The following is a 16,583-nucleotide window of genomic DNA, read 5'->3' as shown; positions in this document are numbered from 1 at the left end:
AAACAGAAAGAGATAAACGATGGAATACATTAGACACTGGATTTTCTCAGCTAAATTTAAATGAACTTGTCTGAATACAGACAAAAAGTATACATTATTAAATGTACACTCTATAGTGTAGAGGAACTTAATATTTTTGGACTATTTCATAATAGTCTAAAAATATTAAGTTCTTTTTATAGTGAAATTTAATAAAACTGCACAGTACCCGCTGAGACACGGCTATAGAAGGGTGGAATATGACCTCATACTGACCCGGATTTCATGTTATTACTACTTCGTCTTAACCTAAATTTTTGGTATTACATACCTTTCTTATGCATAATTTATGAGTTTTTTCTACATTACGTCTACATGTGTAACAATGATACTTTTTATGTACAAAAACTTCACAGATTTAGTTTAGAGGTACCATTATTATTTTTAAATTCATTTCATAGCTTTCGATTTTTTAAATTATAAGGCCCCAATACTTCGCAATCGACTGATTTTTCAGTACTTAATTTATCTACATAATTATTTTATCTAAGATACAATGACGTACCAGTAATAATGGTGAATTAATATGTCCTACTATATTAAAAACTATGTTGATCTTATATTTCTTATTTCAAAATTGTATATTAACTTATTATTAGTAACTGGATAAAAGTTAGATAAGATAAATAATATTTATCTTATCTAACTTTTATCCACTTACTTATAGATATAAATCCGAATCACTTACTTATAAAGTATTGAGATTATGTAGATTTGGCAGCTTCTCGTAATCTGGAACAAACAGTTAATTCTGTTCAAATTTTGTGTCTTATTAGAATGAATCCGATCCCCTAAACCTGATAGATGTAAGGAGTAAATCAGAAACCAAGATACAAGCAATAAATTTGATAAGATCTTTACGGCTTCAAATTTCACATAAACAAGACTGAAGCACGATATTTCGTCTATAGTCGAAGATGGCTCATGCCATAAATTTCGACAGCATAATATAAGTAATGCCTAATTCCATTCACATTAATTTACATTATGAAACTAGTTTCAAGATATAAATTTTCATCTACTTCAAGAGCAAACTTTTAGTTTTACTAAATGAATATAGTTTCGTATCAGCGAAATTTCTTCATAAAACTGGTATCATGAATCTTACTTCTTTCTGTAAACGTGACATGCCGCGATAACTTTTAAGATGACGGGACAGAGATTTCAATAATATTTTATGATTTATAGTTTGAAAAAATTAATTAATTGATCGTCAAATTTTCACATTAATGGTATGTCAGCAACGACATTAGAAACTATAATCGTCCCACAATACTGGTTCCAAAACTGTCTATGTTTATCGGGATTTAGTCTACTAATACCACTGTATCCACGGTAATCTCTTTATTGGATTTTATTTTGAGTATTCCTTGTGCTGCACCGATGCATATGGCCAATCCATCCCTTAGTCGTCTCTTACATCCATACCATAAAAAGCGTGTCTACGAATTGTGTTCTTACTCCTTCGCTACACGGAAATCGTTTTAATATGACTCGAATCTATCCTTACACTCACTATAGGTCTTTCTTTAATATCTTTCACAATTAATTTCATATGTAATAAGTAACTTATTTTTAATACAATACGGCTACATTTTCTGAAATTATACATTTTCATAAAACTTTACTTATTTCTCAGAGTCGGTATGATTTCGAGAACAATTTTAATTAAATACAGCCACATCGGTCGTAGCGCAGACGACAGCGAACCGCCAAGTATTCAGATTATAAGCTTTAAGTTACCAAAACCTTGTACCGAGTCGTTAAAATTAAAGCTGCAATTTAAACGACTGTGTTATTTTAATGTTCATCATCTGAATTCTCACGGATGGTAACCATATTGTATAAGGGATATTTTACATTGTTATATTCGGTTTTAATATCGTACTTTACTTACAACTGTGTTATTCTTAGACATCTGGAACAGAAAAGTACATTGGCTTCAATCTATAAATAAGTAGGTATAATGACGCGTATAAAGATTAACAAGACAAAAATTACTTTTAATGTATTCATTTAATTTTAATGAAACCATCATAATCTATTCAGAGTTGACGATCAGATCAGATTGCGTATCCTAAGATTCTATACAATGTTATTGCTAATTTACTAAAAAAGGCATTGACAGACACTGTATTTAGTACGTTGTGATAATTAATAAAACATTCTATTTTAGTTCAAAAGTAGGTGAACCGTTGTTCCAGGAAAGAAATAAGTTAGGATAATAAACCAATCACTTCACCGAGCGAAAAATTATTAAAGATATGCTTCTACAGTAAAAAAACGAGGGGTGGGCTTATGAAGGAAGATAAAGCGAGCTAATTTGCCGATACTCCGAAGGGTATCATTTCACTTTTTTTTATAAACCGATAAGACCATCTGCCCGATTTACGTTTGGTCTCCCAATAAAACGAGCCGATGCGATGAGGGGGCGGAAAAGAGATATCTGCCGGCAATATTTTAGCAGTCTGTGAAGAAACTGCCAATTTTTGTAACTTATGATATCATCTGACGTACCTACATATTGACAGCGAAGGTTATTTGTAATGTTATAAATGAACGCACACAATCTCGTCTGGGAACTCGAGTTGTTGTAAAACTGGTTAACATAAAATGCGAAAATATTTATAAAACTATGTGATTGCACGGCTCTATAAAATGGTAACCGTGAGACTACGTCCAACGCAGGCCGATGACCTACCTTCTACTTTGTATTGTGATCCCCAATGGAATATAAATTATTTTAAAAATAAACAACTGCTCAACTTCTGAAGGATGGAATATTGTTTTCCAGTGCGTATTAATAGGCTTCAATGACATGATTTAATTAATAAGATGTCGCTTAATTCGTTTAATTTGTGAAAACGCTATTGATTACAACGCCGCATGTCAAAAACTGTTAATAACAAATTTTTACTGTCGGGATTTTAACCTTTATCTTGTTCAGCATATTTAATTTGCATAACTAAATGAATGCTGTAATATATGTAGTATATTGAAATTATTATACCTATTTCATATTTAGGTCTCTTTAAAAAACAACTTTTGTTATATATGTTGATTATGGTTCTTTTTAGTCATATAGTGCCTCAATGGGTAAAATCAAACTCTTATGATTGCACCTATCTAAATCAATGTAATAAATACAGTCATTACAAATAATAGTACTTTTTTGGAATGTATAAATAAAGTAATAATATATAAGATTAATACGATAAAACAAATCGTCAGCGTTCATGCAAAGCGTAGTGTAATTTGCTTTAATTTGTTCTCAGCCTGTGGAACTAATTACTATATTTAAATACAATGTAAATTAGAGCAAATTCGTAAGAAATACAGTCTGTTTTTGTTATTTAAACAAACAACAAAATTTCGACACGATAGCAAGTAACAAAATTAGAGTTCGTTGTAAATGGATAGAATATTACGCATATTAAAAAAAGAAATATATCGACGAATTGAAAATTTAATCTATAAATCTCTGGTGTATTATTTAAATGTTAAATTTTATTGGTATTAACTACCATATACAGTCAGCATTGTAATAATAAAAAAAAATACACAATATTAAATTAATAATGATTCTAATGGCAATGTTTAGTTCCGAACTAGATGACGGCCTCCTTTATTAATCTTTTATTAGCCATTTTATATTGAAAATTAATAACTTAAAAAATAATCGAATGAAATAAAGAATCTTATATTTATATTGCGTTAAATAAGGTTAATTTATTCATAATAATTATACAATAAAATTTTAATATTATCTTCCAACGCGCCGCAATTAAATTATACTGAAACTAAGTTAAAAAAAGCATGCAACCTTCAACAATATTGAATAATTAATAGGAATCGTGAGATCTCCGGCTGCAGTGGCAACAGCGAACTATCCACATTTACAATTGAAATGGGCTTATTGCACTTTTTGCATAATTCATTTTATATTTTACAACACAATTGGAAACGTCCAAATATAAATACTCTTATTTATTTTAGTTTTCGCATATGAATGTAGTAATCAACGCCTATATACTTTCATGAGTATTTTTACGTCATCATTAAGTGCCCGTCCTTTTTTTTCTTGTTCCAGAAGGAGGCATCGAAGAAGATATAAGGTCTTCATAGCGTTTCATAACCATGAAATTTAATTACATGCTAGAAGCATTTTAAACAAGTCGCATCATTAAACAGTCAAACAACTTGAAAGACATTTAACCATTAACACCGAAAACTAAATGTTACTCTGCTTGTCTTGTATAATTAAGGTTAATTTTTTCTATATATGTTATACTATATAGCACTCAATATTTGCAAGGTACATCCAAGGTGTTTAATACATAAATTACTACCTATCGAAACATAATACACATACCACGTCGTTCATATTACTAATTTGTATTGAATTAAAAGTTTTCCTTAATACAGTATACGTAATTTTAATCTCAATATGATATATAAAAAAATATTGACCTCATACATAGAGTAGTTATGTATAACAATCATCGACAGGAACAAAAAATACTAAACTAAAGTGTGGATGATTCATTGCAATAGTGCTATTTAGTACAAAAACTATAATAATAGCACGTACTTATGGTCATTATGGTAATGTATGTTGAAATAGTTGAGATGGATTTACACAATACAATTTTAGATGTTTCCTCGTTCTTAAGGTCAATACACCAAATTGATGTAAACAATCAACGTCAGACAACGAACAGACCGAGTTGAACATTGAATACCGTAAGTTCAAGGTGTAAAATTCGGTACAAAAACCTTTAACTACGTAATTATTTCATTAACTTAATATTTAACAAAGTCAAAACTTATTTTATTTTATTGATAAATACACAGTATCTGTCGTTCCAAAGCGAAAGTAATAGTCCATGAAAATTTACTTTTACTGAGTTTTTATTTTTTGTTAGTTATGACTGTCTTATAATTATATCATTTTCATTCTTTTATAAAAATGACTGCACTACTTGTGATTAGGAGATAATTAGATATATGGTTTAATAGATATTATTTTTAAACAATTAAATATAAAATAGTGTAGTTCTTTCTAGTTAACGATAGATGGCTTTAATTTTATAATTATTTTTGTGCACGCGAATCATATTGTGAGCAGAACTAGTAATAAGTATAAGAACTCTTCGTCCTCAATACAGAACACTACGTACTTTTAAATTATCGCATTGCGTGGTTCAACATTTGCCATCACAAAAACTTACGTTGCCGTATTTTTAAATTCTACATTATATTTTCAAACAGAAAACTCTCGTTCCGTGACTCGAGTTCTTTCTAAGGAATACTTGGCATTTACAATGCAGACGTATATCCGCAACTTCACCATCGCACTTGCTGTAACTTTGAGCGTAGTTCCTTTGTATTTCTTATATTAAAAAACATTGATATTTAACAAACTGCAGACTTTCCATCATCATATCTGGCTATGCACGTCATGGGAAACGACTTTACATCGGTCTTTGTTCCGACAACGGCACCTAGATGATTAATTATTATTTCCAATGTTCTTGGTGTTAAAAATTATCACGTCTCCATCATAAATTTCCCCATGACATACATATTTAAAATACAGAAGACTGCCACCATCGTGAACCTATATGTCAGACAGACCTATCATTCATCTGTAGAAGTAGTTTAAAGTGTACTGCAGTTTGCGGTCTGTAATAGATTAGAGTATTGAATCAATGACACCATATTGCTCTAGTATTTTATGATTGACTGTACCCAATTCCATGTCAATTGAAAATGAGTACTTATAGAATTAAAACCTATAGGATATTAGATTGAAAACTGTCACGATTTTACAGTACTCTATTTCTCTGGGATGACGAGTGTGATTTTCACTTGTGCTGCAGTAGAAGCTGTATCGACTACTATTTTATTGATTATTTTTATAGTATTGATATATATGATATTATGTATGATATATATATTATATATGATATTGAAAGATTATCAGCGCCTTTTTTTAAAAAATAATTTGAACTAAATTTGTATTCATATTAATAAGATTTTGTGGCATTTATATCAAATATTTTATGATACACATTTTAATGGATAGAAATTTGAGTAGTATTTATTATGTAGTAATATTTATTTATCTATTTATAACAATTACTTAGGACCCAGAGTCTAAACTAATTTAGAACTAGATAGCACTGTGCAAGATATCAAGCACCGCTTAAACAGAGACAACAGTGTAACGCGACTGTTCATAAGATGGGATAATATAATATCATCAAAAAATGCAGTGTCGGTGAATAAACCGTTCTTTGTGGAATAACAAGAAGCTGTTTTACAGTTATTTTAGTATCGAATGAGAAATGAATGAATGATGCCTAATTATGCTAATATAAAGTATCAAGCAGTTTCTAAGAGATCTTTATTAATAAAAATAATATACCTGTATTCGTTGAAAAAGTATCAGTATCTCCAAAGTGCTTAATGCCAAGGCCGTACGTTCCCTTACAGGCAATTAAACTATCCGGTTACTGAGATGGTATGGACTTAACTATGTACTGGCGAGTATAAACTTAGCGAAATCTCATAAATAGACATGTATAGTTATCTAGCTATATTATTGAAAGGTACACCCAAATAGGCATAGTCAATATAATACTTTTTATTTAATACATCATATTTTAAAATGTTAACGATAGTATGATGAACTTTTTCATTAGAACAAATTGAATGGATGTTTATCTTTTTTCTTTTAATTATCGGTAATACTTTATGTATATAACATATCCCGAAATATTTTTAGACTCTTGGGTTTAATACAGATTATAAATATAGTTCCTCGGATCTATATGGTACTTTAGGTAACGCGATTAATTTTATGGAAAATAAAGGTATTTACCTACTACTCTTCAGGTCTCTTCGACTAGGCTGCACCAGTTTGAGTTTTGTGTGTCGCGATCTTTCGTTAAATAATATATATTACTACAGAGAAGACAAACGATCATATCGTCGGACGTCGTAAACAAATGGGTAAACGGCTATTTATTTGAGTACAATTGCACTCCAATTGCACCAAAATTGCACTCGTTCAACGTAACGACACGAGCCAGCATGAATTTCAACATGTTCGAAATTCCGTCATCAATGAGTCGGGATTCAACGTTTTAATGAGACCACAACTTCACCGCAACGAATTGCCACTCCGCTATGCATGGCAGGAGCTTAATTGAGCTGTAAAGATAGATACTACACGCTTTAAATTGGAAAATAAAGTTAATTATTTTTTTATAAATCATGCTTAAATAATATCAATGAAGCATATAAGCGGGGAAGGATGAGGATTATTTGTAACTAGCTGGTTTACGCGGCGCTATCCTCATTGATTACTCTCGAATAAAGTTGGTCAAGTAACTTTTGAGTTTATTTATTACAAATTATAAATTACTAACACATAAAAAACAAATCATCATTCTTTATAATCGATACCAGTGTCAAAAAGATTAACGAGTTTGTATGGTTAGGAAGTACTGTTTCAAATTGAAAAAATTAAGTGTTGGATAGTCCATTCAGGGAATACGCTATAATTATAACATAACGCTAAAACATCGCGGAACATGAATGAAAAATTTTGCAAAACGAGGTTTCTTATGTGACAAAATGAAGATGCACAGGTATTGAAATAGTAGGAGGAGAACAATCTTTAGAACAGGCTACCTCGTCTGGTTCGAAAAATTTGATTTAATCTATCACCTTACACCGTTGACCCGCCAGCATACGAGTACATTTAGCGCAGAGAGAACACCATTTCATTAAGATTTAAAAAAGTATAAGTTGCATATCTTAAATACATATTTCATACATTCTACTAAAAATATTCCGGTAAATCCGTTAAATATATTTTAATGATAACGTTTATTAAATTTGCAAAGAATTTTAATAACGTTGCTATCATGCCTACAGATGTTACGAGTAAATCACTCTATTTTATATACTTATGACGTGACTGCTTATTAATATTTAATATTCAATACGTTAGCTAAGAGCGCTGCTATTCAGTCTGTACGTTTTATTAACTAGTCAAAATCTATGATATAGGTAACAAAGTATAACGATTGCTGTCTGTAGATCATCATTATTATCTACATAGTATAAAACAACGTCGTAGTCGCTGTCTGTCCCTATGTATGCTTAAATCTTTAAAACTACGAAACATATTTTAAAGCGGTTATTTTTAATAGATTGAGTGATTCAAGAGGAAGCTTTATATATATAATACATGTACACTAATGCGAAGCCGGGGCGAGTAGCTAATAAAAAAATATATAAAAAATTATATACTTTATCGACGCAATAGAACGCAAACAATAATCACTACATTTTTTTGATTGCTGTTAGTTTGTGCGTGCTAATTTCTGAAACGGCTTAACCGATTTGACCACATCGGTTAACTCAATTGGTAAAGCTTTACCTAAAATTTATTATATATTTTATTCCAATCGGTTCACGAACAAAAAAGTTATACAGGTATGAAGCTGTGCATTAGTATAACGATATAGTGGTACATAGCGGTGAGCCAAGGAGTTCTTGCTGCATTGAAATATTAAACGCTGCGTATAAATTCTTTAACTGCCAACGTAAATTCTTTCCACGCAGTGAACGTGCCGCTACCCATTTTATCTGGAGACGTGTGACCATTTCGCGAATTGAAAGTAGTTGAACGTTATATTAAACTGCTTTCAATTCGTAGTATTATTCTAATGTTAAAAGTCGATAATTTTAAATAAACCGTGCGATGACTGCAGTAAATATGAAAAATATCACTGCACCGGAGGTGGAAACTTCTATATACCAAGCAATTCTATGATAACTCAATTAGTCAACTTGTACAATATACGATATTTCCTAAATATTATTATTGACGAAAACGATTCTCATAAAAAAAAAACATAATATGGAAATACATGTTGTTATAAAATAATATTTATAAATATGAATAAATAAAGAAATGAATTATATATATAGTACATATGTCACAGTATGCTTATATGTTATCGCAATATTCTATAAATATTTTCATTTTAATTGACGAACTCAACAGCGCCATAAGCTTAGTTTGAACACAACCCTCGCGGCATAGACAATGCAGAAAAATGGTTAGTTGTTAATCAAATTTACTCTTTATTGCACTAGAAGTAAATTATAAAGAACATACATTAAAGTAATAAGGTATAAAAGGCGGTCTTATTGCATAAGCAATCTTTTCAGACAGCCTTTGGGTAGAGCGGAGAGAAGATAGAGATAGCGTAAGAATGGATTAGAAAAGTAAAAAAGAAGGTTTTAGTTTTGTATTTAAGGTTTTAGCTTACCACTATGTCTAATACTACAGTATTAGACATAGTAGGTACGCTGAGTACAATCAACGTTTCAATTTCTTACATAGGAACCCTAAATACTAATAGTGCGAAGCGAATAGTACATTCTTAAAGTCGTGCTGATGCTGCACGCGTCTGCACGCTCGACCCAGTCAAGGTCGCGACTCGTCAGCCCGCGAGGATAATAATTACATCATTGCGGATGTTACACTATCTGTCCAAATAATCATTGATATCATTAATGAGTTATGAAAAGATATATTATATATTGGAAGATGAATCACGTTTAACACATATAAAACTACATGATTGAGCAATTTATAAAATGTAATGAGTATTTAGAATTAGATAAACATATAAAGTGATATAATTGCGTAATTATACAATTATGTCCCTATACAATTAGAGATACAATATGGAAAAAGGACACTAGTAGAAAATATGTTAATTTGATTATATTCACTAAATTCAAGTAACTCTAATGAATAGTTGAGATGTTAAATATAATTTATGGGGAACAAGTAAAATATTCCAGGAACTTGCATACATGGAAGAAATAAAGTATTGAAGAATTTAACAAAATAATCTATTAAAAGCATATAAAAATATTCAAGAACTTGTGTATATGAAAGACGTTAATTTATTTAACAATGTATCGGAAGATATTATATAAAGACTAGAAATCATAAGTATATAATTTTCTCTATTTATCTTTAAGGGGTCTCAAACGCAAACATATACGTTTATGTTTAAACGAGTTTAAAGTACTTTTTTCAATAAATTAATAAAAAGACATTGCAGCTAAAGGAACACACATCATAAAAGCATTAAATGTGTAATATAAAAGCCATAACATCATATAATGGGGGTTCATTGTATGAAAACGCTACAGCACTCCAGGGAGCAATATTGGGACCAACACAACGCAATATTATCAAGTATACGCAAAATTTACGTACAAAAAAGGCATGAAATATTCGTACATTCGACTCCACGGACATAGCGTTAATGATTGCGGATTTATATACGTTGATTAACATTGTCCAGTTACAAATTGGAGATTCATGGAATTGAATTTTCAATTAACGTATTTTGTAGCAAATTTATATGTAAACTGTACTATTACTGAAAGCTCAATTATTGTAGAAATAAATAGCAGTGTTATAATCATTAAAAACTAATTATTATACACTATTAACCATTGTAATTAAAACTATATTTTAGAATAAAATTACTAGAAAATTCATTTTCAACTAATTGTTACCTGTGACTTTTTCTGCTTTAAATAAAAAAATAGCCAATGTCCGTGCTCATGATATCTACTTGTCAGATTTCATTTAGATTCATTCAGATATTAAAGGTAAGATATAGACACAATTTAACATTAAGAACAGCAGTCTTGATAAAAATTAGATCATATCATCATATTATACGTTCTCGTAATACAATCTATATTCATACTACAGTGTTCAGGAGTACTTATATGATTAAAAACATTGACATGTATCATTTATAAATATTTAATTAATAAGTAATTGATATATAAATAAAAGCTCTTTAATTATAAGAACAACCAAAATTGACATTTGGTTTGTCCGTTGCATGTCAGAAATGACAAAATGTGTGAAACTAAAAGACCTTAAAAACCACATATGTACCTACCACATTTTTAAGTAATAAATATTCATTTCATTTCATTTCATATAATTTTTTTCTAAAATCAGTAATAAAACAGACAGGCCGGCCCACATTATACAATTAGTATTTTTGCAAATTGTTGAATAAATTTCAAAATACAACATATTTTCCTCTCCGCTACTTGATAGACTACCTAATCTAACTCTGTACAGTACCTCACTATCGATAAACGGTCCCAACACCGTTCTACAACTGCTCACTACTGGTAAACTGTTCACAACTCGAATCATTATCAACCATCAAGTAGCGGCTGTATGGTATCCAATCTAACAAGATATATCTTTATTTATAAACTGTCGCGAAGAAATTGTCATATAATAGTAAAACGTAACGGGTCGTCATATAATGGTTGTATGGCATAAAAATCATTTGGATAAATGGGTTTGCAGTAGTCATATAAATTGCATTGCGTCGCTGCACGTTAACGGTTCAAATGCGGTTTTAATAGAATTGAAGACTATAGACAATATGACAGTACATTATAGCCACTTTACTTTATTACTAAATGATTTTGACTTCTTAAATATTTATATACATTATTTTTATAATAATTACTAATTTTTATATACTAAACTTTATTGCATCAGATAAAAAAAATCACAGCTTACAGTAAAAACTAAGTAGTACGAAAGGCGGTCTTATACTTAGTGCAAGACCTGAGATATACATGGTTAATATATAATTCATAAGTAGTATATTTTTAAAAGTATTTTCTCTCAAAACGTCATATAATGAGTTTAAAACGTTAAAGAATAATGTTTTAACACACAATGAAATTACACTGAACTCGTACATTATTAGATATGTACGAGTATATACTACTAGTTGACCAAGTGGAGATTTTTGCCTTTGTTTACGTTTCGACGTCTTACGGGCTGAAATGATGGTAATGACTAGCAGACCCGCGGAACTTCATCTACGTCCCATTAGAGACTCCATTTTTGCAACATTTTACATTGCTGCTCCGCGAATTTTTTTTTCGACACAGTGCCATTTAATCCCAAGCTAAGCATTGTTATGGGTACTAGACAACTAATATAAATACATGGATGCATTTTTTTTTGTAAATAAATACATACAATACATAGAAAACACCCAGACCGATAAATCGTAAACAATCGTACTCATGAATACAAATGTTTGTACCGTGCGAGGAATCGAACCCGCGACCATCGGATAGTAAAGAGGTGTGCTAAACCTCTAGACCACTGAGGCTGTCAATATTAATCGTAACGTGTTGATATAAAGTTTTATAGCCTTCCTCGATAAATGGGCTATACAACACTAAAATAATTTTTCAATTTAAGAAGCTACACAGTTATATTAGAGCATTCAATCAAACAAACTCCTAACCCTTATAATATTACTATAAATAATATTTAAAAGTAACAATCACCAGCAGAATATTTTATACCATTCAGCGTTATATTTCTTCGTACCCTTAGTCCTACGGCGATGGCCCGCTGATGGCTCCACAAATCATTTCTATTGACCCTTAGCCTTACTTTTATCTACGTAGCTTTCTGAATTCTTGTAGTAGCAGACATGCCTTTTTTGAATTTATTACAACTTCTATATGCAATAGTATATGTACATCACATATACATGTGTGGGTTTAAAAGATGTATTATAAAGAAAACACTATTAAAATTAACTTTATGAAGAACGTCAATACATTTTTAATAGTAATATAATTATAATATCTTATTATTATAAATGAAAAGTTTGTGAATATGGATGGATGTTTCTTACTTTTTACACACCGCCTTACTTCCGATGGTCGCGGGTTCGACTCCTCGCATGGCACAAACATTTGTTTTCATGAGTATGATTGTTTGTATCGGTCTGGGTATTTTCTATGTATAATATGTATAAGTATAATATGTTATCTAGTACCCAGGGTTTAGATGGCACTGTGAAAATTGTGAACTTGGTAAATTCTCTGTTAATGATAATAATACATTTACAATAATAAACAATCATTTATGTAAAACAAAAAGTATATGAAGTGATCAACAGAGGTAGATGGTAAACTTCAACGTGGGGACCTCACTCGATTTATTTGAGCTACCAAGCAGCGTGCTACGTAAGCTGTGTTTTGGTTGTAGGTTGCAATTAAGCAGTGTAATTACATGATAAGAAGAATGACATGTTAATCCTATGGATTATATAAGTGCAATAATAATAGCATAAGTGATATCGTGTCGCATGATAACGTGATACCCTTAGTGCTGTCCGAATGTTTGCCATTTAGATTACGTTAAAAACTGTATCCATTGTAAAGACAGATAGTACTTTATTATAGTAATTTGAGTGTAACTTAGAGAGCAGTTAAGTAAGTCGTCATACTCCAAATCCCTACCGCGATCCGCCCCGTAAGCCATAGCAATTCAAGGGCTTAAAGAGGAAAACGGTAACATTGCACCTGAAATAAAACCGCTCGTATTACAGCCGGATAAGATAGCTGAAGAAATGATCGGGAATGGTTTACTGAGATTTGAGTGCGTGCTAACGTATACCTTGTTGGTTATTTGTTGAAAAAACATAGGTACGATAAATAGATGTTTCAGCGCCCTCTTAGTATCATCCATGTAACTTAATATGTCATCATATAATTTTACAAGACTATCATTCTCCTTTATATTATATTATGTATCAAAATTTATGTATTCAGTACAGATATAGAGATGAGCGGCGCTCTTGATCAATTAAATGCATCAATAAAAAAGCAAATTCTTACACTGCGCAGTCTAGGCTTGGAAATAATAGGAAAAATGCTTTCGTCATGCACATATTCACCTCTAAAGATAATATTAATATATTATGTATGTATGTATGAGTTGAAAGAACTGATATATAAGTGATTTAAATTATTTTGAATCATTTAAACTGGTTATCTATAATATTATTCCATTCTACTTCTATTAGACCTTAAATTAGTACTTTTTTGTATAAAGTAATAGTATTCATTTTCTCAGGTCCTAATTATAATTTAGAGAGTTTAAGTTGACAGAAGGTACTTCTGCAAAATCATTTCGAAAATAAAGATTATTTAAATTAGTAGCAAAGGAGTCCGCAATTAAACCGCTCGTAATTTCTATGAAATCGCTTGCAAATGGAAAATTATATAATAAAGAACAGTCAGAAGCACGCCGAAATATATTTTCGGGTACTCATTGCAGAGCAATATGGCTAATAAACATTAACGTTCTCATCTCTGATGCCAAATACAGATGGCTGAAACAAAATGGGAAAATCAAATTGGACATAACGTTTATACTAATTGAAGAAATAACTTGAGTGTTAGATAACATAAATAGCCGTACAATATAGGTAACGATCCAGCTGTCCGTAGTAATAAAAATGCATTGTTGTTGTGTTATGGTAGAGTTCTATGATCTATACTGGATGGTGTATGGCATAACGATCACGATAATGTTAAGTACTAGGACATATAATAAGGCTATATACAAAACGAAGGCTCCATTGTATCAAGCTGCTGAGAACTAATCTGAATAAGATAATTTAAGCTAAGCGGTTTGCGTTAATAGTACACTAAATACCTCATTTGTATAAAGTAATACACGCACTAAAGGAACGATAAAGTTAAGTGTAACGAAGGGTCATGATGAAGAATACTATTTTTCTAATATAGCATTCTAAAAATACAATGACCCATAAACTAATCATTTTTATCTGCAAACGGCTGTAACATTCCATCATTCAGTAACCCTAAAAGTACATATGATGAAATCATTTAGTGTAATAGAATAAGCGTAGATATCCTGTTTATAGGTCGTTGAACCAAATTGTTATTTGGATCAGGATTCTAAATCGAATTACTTAACAAAATTAATTTATATGGCAACACAGTAATATCATAATAATTACGCTATAAAATCATGAAGGAAATTTACGAGTACATAATACTTGTAATATTATGTCAAATTGTAAACCATGTCTAATTTAAGACCATTATGTTGCTATGCTATAAAAGCTTGTGTTCAATTCTAGATACTAAAATGATTAAATATGATGTAAAGGCAGATGGGACCAATAGGTCTAAGTAACATAATATATCTAAGTACTATGTAATATGTCTAAGTTCACATTGGAGAATAAATTTCAAGTATTATTAGACGCGAATACACTGTAATCAATACTTTTATTAATTCCTCAGCTTTTCGAATTTCAATTATATTAAACTTATAGAAATTACATATTTAGTATATTACTCATTTAATATTATAGGTACTTAAATTATATTTGGATGAAAACATATATATTATAATAATAATAATGGTATTGTGGTTATTATCTCTGTTATATATATATATATATATATATATAGATAATGATATTATCAGTATATCAAAGTAAGGGTTTGGTTCCATTAAATTTATTTGATTTGGCAAGGGTCGCGTTACACAATAGTATCGATAATAATGTTGTAGTAATGATATTTGGCTCCGATTTTCCGATATCCCCAAAGTCGGTTTGTCATTGGTATATGATTTTATCTTGTTTATTCACTTATTTAATTTATCTCCTTTTGATTTATCTTTTTATTTTAAGTACTTCCCCTGGTACATCTTATTGTTTTCAAATTTGTTTATTCTCATCGTAGTATAGAAGTAGGTACAATGCAAAAAAACGTGTGCTTTTCCTATTGATTAATGGAAGATTAAAAAATATTTTTAAAATTAAGAATTAATATCATGTAAAAAGCAGACAATATCACCAGATTTAAAACGAATAAAGACATATGAGACCTTATATGCAAAACAGGCCGAAAAGGGGCAGAAAAAAACTGATCCTGAATATACTCACACCAAAAAGTTCCCACAATAATTACTCGACATTACATACATAAACAATTTTATCTTCCAACAAAACTTAGACTCCTATCTTGAAACTATTCGAGCGTAATGCATTTCCAATTACGTCACGGAACGTCGTTTACGTTAACGATATCCAGAGTAAACGAGCTGCTGATACATTAAGAAATATACAGTAATAGACATTCAAATAGACGAATTCTTGTTATGCAAATATTTATATTAGATATTTATTTAACATTTAGAAAATAATTTTACATATATAATGTTATGTTAGTTACATAGAATATATACAATTTTATTACAGAAAAAAAAATATCAAGTGTGAACTAGATAATAATCAAAAAATTTAGTTTTATTAAAAACTCACAGTTTCATCTTGATCTGTCGTTACTATTTTGATACTCTCGAATAATTTACGCAGTATGAAAATAGTAAAATTAAACACACTAATCGTTCCAACTGAAATAACTACAACAGCGTCATTAACTTTCTGGTCTATTAATAGTTATCGAAAAAAAAAAACAATCAACCGTTTTCATATATATGTATCAATATATTACGACGGTCAAAAACTCTCGCGAGTCACCCGTTCATTCGATAATCGGACAAATGTCCCAACGGAGTCGGACGACGTCCCGGACTGATT

The 16,583-nt window shown here is 30.3% G+C and overlaps 1 protein-coding gene across 5 annotated transcripts in view; it reads right to left on the bottom strand.

The window, feature by feature from the left end:
* LOC131847728 (putative polypeptide N-acetylgalactosaminyltransferase 9) overlaps window positions 1-16,583 on the bottom strand; it is a 157,061-nt gene that overhangs the window by 12,533 nt on the left and 127,945 nt on the right. For 4 of the 5 annotated variants that reach the window (XM_059197369.1, XM_059197392.1, XM_059197398.1 and 1 more), the window contains one exon: window positions 728-771. The exons of the other annotated variant lie outside the window; for it this stretch is intronic. The gene's annotated coding sequence lies outside the window, so the exon portion shown is untranslated. The remainder of the gene's footprint in view (window positions 1-727; window positions 772-16,583) is intronic. 5 annotated transcript variants of the gene reach the window in all.

The sequence above is a fragment of the Achroia grisella genome, unplaced genomic scaffold (assembly GCF_030625045.1).
Source record: "Achroia grisella isolate CSIRO2021 unplaced genomic scaffold, CSIRO_AGI_Agris_v1 utg109, whole genome shotgun sequence".
In the NCBI taxonomy this organism is placed as follows: domain Eukaryota; kingdom Metazoa; phylum Arthropoda; class Insecta; order Lepidoptera; family Pyralidae; genus Achroia; species Achroia grisella.
Note: the sequence above shows the minus strand (reverse complement) of the source record. Positions and strands in the feature narration are given on the sequence as shown.